Source organism: Plectropomus leopardus, chromosome 12, assembly GCF_008729295.1.
Source record: "Plectropomus leopardus isolate mb chromosome 12, YSFRI_Pleo_2.0, whole genome shotgun sequence".
In the NCBI taxonomy this organism is placed as follows: Eukaryota; Metazoa; Chordata; class Actinopteri; order Perciformes; family Serranidae; genus Plectropomus; species Plectropomus leopardus.
Window position 1 is genome coordinate 24009343 of NC_056474.1, and position 13530 is coordinate 24022872.

The 13530-nt window shown below is 38.5% G+C and overlaps 1 pseudogene; it reads right to left on the minus strand.

Annotated features, from left to right (window-relative positions):
* Positions 1–12644, minus strand: part of LOC121950942 — a 29349-nt pseudogene extending 16705 nt beyond the window's left edge.
* Positions 12645–13530: the final 886 nt, after the last annotated feature.

The window sequence follows — 13530 nt, forward strand, 5'->3', positions numbered from 1 at the left end:
ATTTTCAAGGAACCATCTGTTGCAAAAGATTAGGGCAAATTCATAAATGGAAACAAACACGTTACCACAGCCTAAAATTTAACTTTATATTAATTCACTACTTATTATCATTATTTTCAAATTTCATGAAATAATTTATCTTTTGGTACTCTTTTAATTGAAGTTCTTCTTTTCAATGACTAAGGTAAAACCTATTCAATATAGTAAGATATGAATTTTGATTTTCAAGATATTCCATTACTTCAATTTCAGAGTACCAAAGTCAAGTAATCCAAGCACCTCAATCATGTTGCAAGAGCCCTGCATACATTAATAAACACACACTTCCCAGGAAAACTGCTCGAGCTTGCTAACTACTCACATGTTAGACATTAGCAGCCTCTGTGATGACAAAATGCCCCTCTGGTATATTTCTAATGTGATGAGTGATGTTTCAATGGCCATACAGCACAGCACTAGATTTTACATTAGTAATACAATGGCCATATTTTTGCATGACATTACATGTGTTTGGGGATTTTTATGAACACAATTTAAACAACATCCTATATTAAAAACTTTCCCAAAACATTCTGTTGATTCCAAACAATTTCCAAGACTGGAAAACAATTTTTCTAATTTCGGAACTTTTCCAGGAAACTGAATTCTGTGGGAACCCTATAGGTATATGCGAAATGCTCAGTGAAATGCTCAGTGATGTGTTTGCTGCAGTGCTGTGGTTCAGAGGGTACATACATCTGCAAAAACAACCACATCCTGTGAAACTGGGCCTAATGGCCAACCTCAATCTGAGTTTCCCTTAAGTGCTTTAGTAATAGTTATCATACTGTTGAGTGGGGAAAAAAACGTGTCAGACAAAACAAAATGGCAGGCTGAGAGATATGTTGAGTAGTGGGAGATGCAAAACGAACATTAACAGTTGAGCCAAATGTAATTTTTATTTGAATTTTTAGGTGCATTTTAACATCTGGCCAGAGGCAACAGATGGAAATAATTTTCTGTTGATCAATGGGCATTTTCCCTTTACACTTCCTGAAGAACTTGTGGAAACATAGACACAAATGTTCAGCATTCAACACACCCAGCAAGATGATTATTATTAAATTCAAACCAACACCAACTGCAAAGACTTTCTGCACTATTAGGGCTCCTCCCCAACATTCCTGAAGTACAGCTATGTTTATCACGCTGGGGCTCAGAATGCAAATTACAGGGAGCTGACAGACTGGGAGGCATTCAGGGTCCTTTATGCCTTTGTGTCACATTAGGGAGGCACTGGCATTTGTGGTAATGATCTTGGGGCATGATATCTTTGCAAAGAGGCTTGCTATAACATCTACTCTGAATAAAATATTAAGTACACCTCCCAACCTTTTAGCTTTTTCTTTGTTTACAGCAGCTCTTTGGTTATTGCCAAAGCTTTATCAAAGAAATAAATTAGATAATTCAACAGAACAATAAGACCTGTGGTGGCAAGTCTCATAACTTTCTCAGTAAGTGATAACTAAATTATTATATGACCGTTGTAGGAGGAGACTTCACTGTCTCACAAGACATGGAGAGACATAAAAGACAGCACTGCTTCCACAAAGCTAACGTCACAGATGATAAGAGCTGATAGCAATTTCAGACAGAGGTAGACTGATGAAGTGTAATTTAAAACAGACTGTAGTAAAAGTGCCCTTTATAACTGTTAAAAGATTATAAAAGAAGGCCAGTTGGTTTGTGGTGAATTCATCAGAGAGAAAGTCAAATCAAATGTGTTTATCTTTATTACATAATGTAGCATCTCTGATCTCATGTATTGGACAGAGAATTATTAAATGACCTCTTCACGCAAAGTCCCTCTGGTTTAGTTATACTTTCGCCACATTTTGTCCAATGCAAGACAATATACCTGTCACTTTTTATAATGGGCTTAACACTGGCTCCAGTTTTTGTATGTGGCGCCTGTGTTTACAGGTTAAAGCAGCCATAGTGCCCGTATGAGCACCACTGCTCAGGTGCAGCGTGGCTGTCGCTTTGCTGCAGCACAGGAGTCTTGCTGATTTTTTCTGCATGACAGAAAAAATCATGCAGAAAAAATACAGTGAAAATGATCATTTAACAATTATGTTGACATTACACTACCTTTTTTATATAGTTTTAATGTCTATACCCATTACATACACAAAGAATTACAAATATATCTGTTTTACTCAACCTTTCCTTTTCAAATTTCAAAATAAAAGCCCTCTGACAATGTTTCTTTCGACTTCAGTTTTTAACACCTTTTATCGTGAAGTACTTTCATTGCCGTGTTGTTGACAATACAGTGGCTTGCACAGCTTCATAATTTAGTGGACTATAATCTTTTGATTGTGGGTATACAGTAGTTATAGCAGCAGGCAGCTCTGCAGCAGCTCAGTGAGTTAGCCCTAATTTCCACCAGATCTGTGTGTGGTCTGGCTCCGCTCCGTCACGGCAAACGGAGAAAATAGATAACACTGTAGTCTATGTGTTAATTTCCACTGGTTCCTCTGCGTTGCGTATCAACTTCGTCTCAGCTACACAAGCCTCCAATTTTTGCAGATTGTATTTCACTTAACTACATCAACAAAACGTCAAAATGAGCAGATCCAGGCCTTTATTCATCAGGTCAGAAGTTTTCAAAGGTCATTACCGGCAACACGGACAAAGAGAAGCTAATTATGGAGGTGGAATACCACAAAATTATTTATAGAACCACGCATCATTTTATAAGGACAACCATAGAAAGGAAATGGCGTTGAGCAACTTATTGGAAGTTATGGGAGTGAATCGGCATCACTAAAATTAACCCAGAGAGTGAATGGAGTTTTTTTTTCCTTCTGTACTGATATACAGTAATGTGCGTGATTCTGTAATTACCGATCTCCTCGGTCTCACCACTCCAGCTGATCCGGCAGTGCTATGCCGTGCCGGACTCAAAACGCAACCGGTGGGGATTGACGGATGCCGGAGCAAGGAGCAAAACCGCAGCAGAGCCGTAATGCAACGCACATGCAAGCGGTGGAAATCCGGCGTTAGTCATCATGCGCTGCTTGCGTGAGCAGCGCATGATCATGTCCAGGCTCAGGTAGAAAGTTATCTTAATGTTTCAACACCTGAACAGGAACCAGCAGCTGCCTCTCATTGATGTTCTTTTTTTTGACCCAATACTGAGGCACACAGTTAAAACTACTGGCCTTTATCTTTCCCACATATCAGCTGAGAAAATCATTCAACTACACACGAGGTCATGCCATTTCTTCTCTCACAGTCAGGGTGACTAATGATAGCAGGCAGATACTTTTACAAAGTTCTAGCCTCCTCATCCTCCTCTTTGAACACCCCCTCTCTATCGTCAGGCAGAAACTATGGTCTATGAGTAGTCGTGATGACAGACCTGAGAGCCTAATATTTAGAGTAACAGGAGTACACCGTGTCGAATCATGACTTTGTATGGTCAGGCTCGAGAAGACAGAGACGGTACATGCTTTGTGCTTGTGATGCTGAACATTAGCGCCACCATTTTTCATTTACAATTCTACCTCTGTTGATAATAGCCAGAGCTGCTCAGCTCTTTCCAGTACAAGTACATTAACCAAGACACTGGTTTTGACTGGAAATGCTTCAATATGGACACGATGGACTGGAATAATACAAAGCAGGGTCTTGCATAGTTTACCTACTCCTCATCTGAAACAACTGGACAGTTAATTGATAAGTCTATTGATAAAAAATAACAATTTTGCTGATGGGTAATGAGTCTGGCATTTTTTTGCAAATATGAGGATTTGCAGCTTTTCTTTATCATACATGTGTATTTTTGGGTTATAGACTGATGTTAATATCAACTAGTAATATGAAGACACCAACTAAGGCAACTGGTTTTAGATTATTTTTCTGAAATTTGATTTAAATTTTTTTAAAAAAACTAGTAAGAGATACATTTAGACATTATACATTACAGATACATTAATATACATTAGTGCCAGATGAATTGGTAATAGCTGCTGCATAGTTATCTTTTTTCAGATTCTAGTCATCATAACCTCAAGCTATAGGATCACTGCCCAAGTTTTTCAGAGTCCAGACAAAAAAATATCAAAAGGTTATGCAGTAAAGGGCCTGATATAATTAAGATGACTCGAGTTGGTCTGAGAGAGTGAGGACATTTCAAATTAAGTGTATGTACTAGACAAGACAACAACAACTTCTGACTGACCTTCTGTTTTCAGTTTTTTTCAGAAATTCAAATAGGTCTGATGTACTCATTGACAGCTGTTTTACTAGTCAGAAAAAAAATAAGTATGCCAATAAAAGCTTTGCAGTCTGGAATGAGAATGGAACATCCTCTTCCTGTGCCACTGCTAGAAAAATGGGGACAGGAAAACTGCCACAATAATGGAGAAAAGCGATGAAATTGGCATGGCTGCACAGGTTTTTATAAGTAATCGGCTTGAAAAACTGCTCCTAGCACACAAGCAAACCAAATCTTCAGTGATGACTGAAAATGACATCAGCTCAACAAATACATCACTTGCTACTGAATGGTGAAGACAAACTGTCATGAGCATGACCAATGCTAAAAGAAACTCTTTACTAACTACCGAGTCTGGTCAGGCTGATAAAATCTGGCTTATACATTGCACTGTGCTCTGTTGACTGTAGATTCGTGTATTTCCCAAAAATTCCAAGTGATGTATGGTCACTGGCAAGACATCATATCCTCCCAGAGAAATAAATCAAAACGTGTCAAAATCAAACCAGCCACAGCAGCAGGGAGAGAATCTCTCATCTCTTTTTTCTAACCCTCATTGTGCTTTTCTGTTGAGTAGTTTTATCGTGTAAACACTACCTGCCTGCCAAAAACCAATACAATAGCCCAGCTTTCAACATGAGCAGTGGGGGGCTTCACAGACCTCAACGAATGTTTTATCAAGAGTTTCTTCCAACCGCTGCCCAGAAGAGCCGACTGAAACTCAATCCTTTGCCTTTTTGTTATGGTCCACCGCCTACCATCAGTCTCAGACAGGTCAGAAAAATCATAATCTTATTTATGTTACTTACAGACAGTTATAAAATGAATTTCTGGAAAATGTACTCAATTACAACATAAATTCATAGATTATAATGTTTAGATGTTGAGTATGTGATATACATTAACATTATGGAGATTAATCAGAATAGTTTGTTCAGGAAAAAGTTAGTAAAAGCACACGGCTCACTCAGCTACTCTGCCAGACACCAGGCTTTAGTTAGTTTGATCACCAGCTGGAAATACATTTGGGATTTTCCCAAGTCAGGGTCAATGTCAATCATACATGAAAGCAGTAACTGAACATGTGTGCTGTGACATTGCAGACATGTGTCACCACTCCATCATTGTTTACCCCTTCCTCTCTCTTCCTGTGACTGTTATCAAATGGGAAACGCACTATGCAAAGTCTGCGGTAGAAGAGTTCTTCCTGATAGGGCCACTCACTGATACTATGAAACACTGCACTAATAGCTTTATAAGGTGTTTATAACAGTTATGGTTAATACAGCCACAGAAGTGTCCTTAGCTGATAGACTGTCAGTTAATGAGACTTTTTTCCTTGCTTCTATGTGTTAATATATAGCTAATGTGTGGGGGTTGTTCAACTAAAAAAAAAGAGCTGCACTGTCTGATTAAAAGAAAATATATGTATAAACTCTACTGAGTATCTGTCTTTCTGACACCTCTGATTTGTTGCAGCAACTCCTATAGCTTTACACAGACAAGCCTTGTGTTGTCTGAAGGTGGAGCATGGCACATCTGTGAATGTTCTGTAATCTTTAACAAAGTCCATGTTTCGACTGTGGGTGACCACAGTTCAACAAATTGATCTAATAATGTCTCTCCATGTGGTTGAGTTTATGGTATATGTACTGCTGTCACAAACATTTTGACTTAAATCAGGTTTTTTATCTATCTAACTTTTTATCTTATCTAACTTTTATAATGAGAAACATGAAACATACATGAAAACATGAATTTTACTTGAAGCACTACAATATTAAAAGCATATTTCTGCACCTCCCCCAACATCCACCTGTGACAAATATCTTTATAGCAAGACAAACAACAGAATCAGCTTCCTGCTGAATCTGCTTTGCTTCCCCTGCTGAAAATTCACCACTAGTAAACAAGCCAGTTTCACAATGCCCTTCATTCTTGGGTGCAACTTCAATGCAAGATGGTGTTGGTGCAAAAAAAGAGAAATCAGCTAAACTAATGAATTCTGAAAAAGATTAGGGAAACACTACAAAAACACAAATAGCTAATACATATGGTTCATCTTTGTGCATGCAGCAGACAGATTAAACTGGAAGTAACTGCAAACGCAACCACATATCTAGCGGGTTTCTCTGTGGTTCCTTGTTTCATGCAGTTGGAGGTTAACCACACCCTGCGTCACTAACCTTGATCGATGGCTCAATTTCTTTCTCATGAAAAGAAAACTGCACTCTGACCAAACACCTTGGTCCTAACTTGCTGTTGCTTACATACTGCGCATCATCACAGGGTTCCTACAGCTTCAAGCACGTTAGATTTACGACTTTAAGATTTTGTTAATGCCACTTGGAATTAAATTCGAGACCAATTTTACAAAAAAAAACATAACTGAAAATCAACTGATTACATACAATTTCCCCCAATTACTAAATGTAACCGAAAACATGACTTTTTTTGGTGACATTCATGCAACAGATTTTACATATCCAAAGTAACAATAACAACAACAACAACAATAATAATAATAGTAATGATATTAAAGATGCTATCAGTTACATAGCTTTGATTTTCAAGTGATGTTTCTGTTTATTCTTGCAACATGTTTTATTTCTGTGTGTTCTAAGCCAACTTGTTATTTACATTTTGTGAAATAAATCTGGATATGTGGTAATTTATAACATTTGAACATTGAACTAATGACCAAGTAGAAATCTGAACCCCATGTCTTGACCAGTTGGGAACCAATGTACTATACTATACTTCATTCCAAGCATCTTTCGATGTAAAGAAGCTAAAGAAGTAAAAGAAGAGAGAAGGGGACCGTGTACATATGCTATGGCTGCGTGTAATAATTACTTTTTTTATTATCAATAATCTGCAAATTATTCACTTGATTCATTGTTTGGTCAAAAATGTAAAATATTGTTTAAAACATTACAATTTTCTAAAACCCAAGATCTTCTAATTGCTTGTATTCATGCAACTGACAGTCAAAAACAGTGAGATGTTCATTTTCTTGTGACATAAGAAAAGCATCAAATCCTCACAAATGAATGATGTTTGGTATTAGATCTTGAAAATTGACCTCACTCAAACCGATCCACCTTGCTTTATCCACAAGTGTACATGCAAGAATGAATTGTATTGCTCTGCAGCATCTATTCATCAACAAACTATACATTTACCTTGAGAAATTTTCATATTAGGATTTCTAGGTATTCAGTGATCCCGACAACCACAAACTGAACTGATTCAATGCTTATTTAAGATAGATTGGGCCTCGTTTCACCTGGTAATTTAACATAATCTTTAAAGAGGTGATTCTAGAAATTAGATTTTGGGAAAGGAGTTCAGCTCCACATTAGGCTTTGTTGAGGGGTTACGTTACACCTTGAATGCAGCATGCAGCAGCGTGCTTACGAAAACAAAGAACATGGCGTCGATTGTGTGGGACTTCTTCAAAGTTTCCGAAGAAGACAGGCGCTTGATGACCAGCCCTTCACCCTGGTCGAGGACAGAGGCTTTTCCCGTCTGATTAATCACTTGGAGCCACGGTTTACATTGCCGAGCCGCCGCTACTTTTCTGATGTGTGCCTTCCAGCTAAGTATGATGCGATTGCCAAATGTATTCACACTTTGATTGATAACAACGTAAAAGACATGAGCTTTACCATGGATATATGGACTTGTGATGTCAGCCCTGTAAGCATGAGTCTGACCGCGCAGTGGATAAATACAGACTTTAAAATGTACAGAGCGGTGTTGCACTCCCAGGAGCTGCCCGGATCACACACAGGTATAATGATTCAACAGACTTTTGAAGCTATGCTACAGCGGTGGAATATTAAGAAGGAGATGGTGCATGTTGTCTTACGAGATAATGCTCGTAATATGGAAAAGGCAATGAATGAGGCCCTCCCTGTTTTTGGTTTTGTTCATAGTATTGATTTCATGATCTTAGGTATATGTGTGTGTTATCGGTTATCGGTTATCGGTTATCGGTATTGGCCTTTAGGAGCTGAAAGTCATCGGTTATCGGTATCGGTTTTAAAAAACAGTTATCGTGCATCCCTAGCTTTGTTTATCGCACCTCCTAAACTTTTTTCCTCCTCCTCCAACTTTTTAATCTGTTTATTTTCACTTGTTTTTGGACAGTTTTCAAACTGTGTAATGCATATCTCAACTCACAATATGAACCCAACAACCTCCATATCTAGTTTAAGGGATCTGACAGCTACACAACTTGTTGTGTCACATGCATCATGCATTCTGATATAATCCAATAATAAATGCTGCCCTGAAATGCCAAGAACTTGCGAAAAAACAGGCAAAGTGAAAGATGGCATTCTAAACAAGTCAGCTTTTTTTTTACGGTGGCTGGGTCATCTGGTCGTCCACAAATTGAGTTAGGTGCCCATCCCCCCAGCTCTGTTTGCCACCCGGTGAGCCAGCTGGCCCCCAGATGCTGCAGAAAGTCACAGTCCACTCTCAGTCCATTAGGCACCCAAACAACTCAGCATGACTCCACATCCATTCCCTAAATTAAAACCACGCCCCGTCACTGCTTTCCTCCCTAACAGGCTGTTGAGAGATCAGGAAGAACGTCTCGCTTTTGACTGCAAATGCAGCATGTTTGAAGGAAACCCAGCCTACAAAAAGGAATGCCTTCTTTATCCAGCGGACATCTACCATCAGTTTAAAAGTGCTGCCAAACTAGATTGTTACCAGGCAAAGTCTTTCTCTTTATCTATGTTTTAGAGACAAAGCATAGGGACATATTCTGCCCTGCTGACATCCAGTCGGCTAAAAAGAATGATTGATAGAATGATTGGAAATGTTTTGTTGTCCTTTCCTACAATAATTTGGCCAGTATCGAAATTATTTTTGCTATGAAATAAAGACACCAAGGATTTGAAGAATGACCTTTTTTCCTTTTTTTTAATGTGAAGTTAATGTAGGGTCTCTAACATATTAATTTTTTGTGGTGGCCCACATCTACCTCCAAGTACTGGTTTCCTATTTTTGGAGCTGGGCCCTTTATTAGCTGCGCTTTTGGAGTGTTTAGTTACTCACTGCTCCTCCTGAAACACAGAGCATATTCTGGGCACAGACAGAACATCAGACACAGTGAAAGTGAAACTTAACCGTTCATTGCACTGCGTCTGAACATTTGCTTTCACTCCCTTTGCTGCAGCGGCTCCTCTTTTTCAGTAAACTGATCTGAACAGCTATGACCTGATTGACAGATAATTGATCAAAAGTGGATTAATCATTGACATCCCAGACTCATACATTACCAGTATCCCAAAACTGACAATAAGGTAAAAGTATGAAAATGACATAGCCTAAACTTTCTGTGGCAAAAAAGTAGAGTGATTAATAAGAGCAAATGTCATGCAATAACATGTCACATTTGTTTTATTATCTAAAAGCCATTTAAAAATCCAAACAAATCTAATTGTCTATATGTTTATCACTCAGCAGTTAGCAAACTATTCCTGAAAAGAGTTAAAGTCAGTCTGCTGCATATTCTTTTAAGTTGTAGAACAAATTGCAAGACCTGTTTGGGTTTGTCTGTCATGTGGAGGAGATCCCGATCTCCCAACCCTCTCGAGAGATGAGATAACGCATTCCAACTGAACTGGCCCCATAGTATGTCTCGGGGAAAAAACAACGTCACTGAAATATGGGGTGCTTTTTCCACTCCTTTTCAACCTGAACCCAGAGTTCACTCGGTCAGTTTGATGTAGATTGAGTATGATCACAATCTTGGCCCTAAGCAACTTGTTGAAACCCCTTTGGTCAAGTTTTAAAATGCTGTTTCCTCTCTCACTTTCTATTACATGCTAAGGCTGGATTCCATATAGATACACCTTGTAAATGTTAATATAATATAATATAATATAGTTAATTGTTTCTCCTTTATATTAATCTTTTTTTGTATTGTACAAATTTGATCATTTATTTCTTAATACTGTGCTTTTTTATGTTGTTCTCTTCAGGTTAGTTTTCCATGACCATTAATATTCTGTACTTTTACGAGAGACCTAAAATATGTCGATCTCCTGTTTCTTGCTGCACATTTGGCACTTTTATGCCTGTGTTGTGATGACTTCCAACATTTTACCACAGAAAGATGGTAGCACAAGAGCTAATGATTGAACCATGATCATATATCTATAAACATAGGCTACCCTTCCTATATGATCCGCCTGGCCAGATCATTCATGACTCATATCTGACAAATAGAGTTGAGTAATGCTGAGTGACCCTTCAGACTGCCCCGGACACTCCTAGCCGAGGACTGTTCGCTCTGTTTTAACATCACAACAATGTAACTAAGGGAAGTGAGTCACTGATCTACAGGGAGCCGTCTCTAGTCTACAGACACGTCTACCCTCATGTCTACAATTACTAGGCCTGGTGTGCATTATCTGCATCTATACACGCTGCACAGCATCACAGACATGTGTTTTCTCACCTCAATACAATGCTGTTGCTATGTCATTATGATGCTGTATATAAACACAGACAGGCTAGTAATTAACCTAAGGCGTTTTATTCCCATGTCTCTAAATTAGGCCTTGGTGAACGCAGATTACTAGTTCAACAAATCAAGCTTCTCCCTGAGATTAACAATAGGGGAAAAAACACCCCCTCAGGCTGCAATTCCTCTGGGTAAGCGAGAGAGGTAGGCAAGACCAATCTTGTCCCACTTACATACTGCACAGTCAACAGTCCTGAATCAGAGCTGTGGGCAAGGCTGAACAAGAGACTCTTGATTCTGGTTAACCAATATGGCCTTCTTTAAGACTTCTTGGTCTCACTGTATCCTCAACCACAGTTTATACAACCCATAATGCACTTTGACCAGGCTGGGGTCCAGCTATGAGTTGTGTCAGTTTTCTATTACACTTCACACTAATGTTTGCGAATTTGGCTTACAAAGTGATGTTTTTTTCTTTCTTTATCATGTATGTTTTGCCAAAAAGGTATGCAATGTCTAGAGTAGGTTAAATCAGATGCTCCCTTCTTGCATGCACAAACACAGATGTTTAAGACATCTGCAAAGGTATTTTTTGACAAATTGAAAAAAGTCTGGTCGGACAGATGGACCCGAGTGCTTAAAGAGCACTCCTTAGGAAAACCAGGTCGCTTTGAAACACAATCTTCACTTTCCAGGAAATGGGGAAAAAAAATCGGATTAATGGTTTCGATAGCATTAGTAAAAAAAAATAAAATAAAAATCAGACGATGATAAGACATCACAATACAAAAAACGTGCTAATTTTCTTATAGTGTACTATTGAGCCTTTTGCTATATCGTTGCCTAGAGAAAGGCAACTAGAAATCATTTGAGGAGACTTAAAATGTAGCAGTTAGGGTAGTACATGTAAAAGATTAATCACTTAACTGTTTATTCATTCCTTATGGTTTAACCAAAATATAACCCACTGTAGCAATATGACAACAATGCCAGCGTTGTTTAACAAAACACTTTGAGGGCAGAAAATTCACAACGACATCATTGCAGAGCAACAGAGAATTGTGTTTTTTTTTTACATTGACATTTGCAAGTTAACACCATTAGGCTCAGATATGTAAAAGTCTCTATGATATTTGACATAAGAATGAAGTAATAGTGGTGTTAATAGTTATCCAGAAGTGATAAACACGATCTTTTCACACTTTAAACCACCCATACTGCCCTCTTTGGTCATACAAAGGCCAATTCAATGGCCTACTTTCGGCACAAAGCCCAGATGAAGACTTATTAAGGGGTCAGACTTCAGATGTTGGTAAAAATATGCCAACATTTCACATGTCACGATGTCGAAAAAAACCGTATTATATGAGGAAATTGACAAAAATGTCGACAGCTAGCTTAGCAAGTTACCGTTAACCCACACCCAAAGTTTGCCCCTGAAGACAAGCATTCCTCGCTTCTCCCCTTTTGTCGTTTCGTGTTTTCGCCCAAAACATGGCACACTGGTAAATTTGACATATGTAGGTTAAAATAACGACACTCACCTTGTGTTGATGCTGTACTGACGTTTCTGTTGATTTAGAGTAACATTAGACCGAAAAAACCGTCCTCTTTTGAGGAATAAAAACGGCTACTGAGGCGAAGACTAGCTAAAACTGTTATAAGGGTCCGCTTTGTTTAAGCTAATAAACCACACCGCCAAGGACGTAACGTTTCCGCTCACCATACGTCAACGGCCTCTGTATGAAAACTAAAACTTATAAAATATGGGCTATATAAAAAAAACTGATAAGAAGCGAAGAGTCCCCGGCTCGTCCAAACACGTTACAGTCGCAGCTCCGGTGCTGCTGGATGTTTTTTTAATGCCCCAGCTCAACAAACCTCTACTTCTTACTTAGACCCCGCCTACACAGGAAGAGCAGCGGCACGTAGCGGGCGAAAGAACAAACACACCCGAGAACAGTGATGCAGTGAACCCGTTTTAACCTTCTCACAAACACACACACACACACACACACACACACACACACACAAAGAGAGAGAGAGAGAGAGGCCAATATAGGTCAACAATATTTTAAATAACATTTGAGAAACCCAGACATTTGCATCACTAAAAAAAAATCCAATCTAGTGCATTTATAGGTTATTTGTACAATTTTAATGTAATTCAAGTTTCGAAAATAAAACAGCTCAAAATGTTCCCTGTTCATGTTTTACCATTAGGCCCACATATAATGTTTTTTGGATTAACATTACTGCTGCATTACGTGTCCAGTGTGTTTGCTTTAGGGGGGATTGTATGCCAAAATTCAGTATAGGCTAATATTTGTAGCAATGGTTTTAATCTTTTATTAAAGAAAATACAATCCTTTCTTAGTTTCTAATGACCTGAACAAAGACATTATTGTGTTTTCTTTACATTAAAATTAGCTGTTTATATCTACATACGGAACAGGTCCTCTTCCACGGAGTCCGACACATTGTTTCTAGAGTAGCCCAGAACAGACAAATAAACAGACTGTAGTTAGAGCCATTCACATTTTCTCATTTTCACTTGGCACATGGGGGAAGTTTCAGTTGGTTGCAATCTGCAACCTCACCACTAGATGGCACTTAATCCACAATAGACCTTTTTGTATATGTATCATTTTACTGCTGTAGATGTGTAAGGTTGTGCTTATTTTAACCCCTTTATGTACCATAGGGTAGTTTAATCTACAGCAATGCATCATGTTCTATAAAGATATACTAAGATATTGTAGTGTCACTGTCCTGCTAA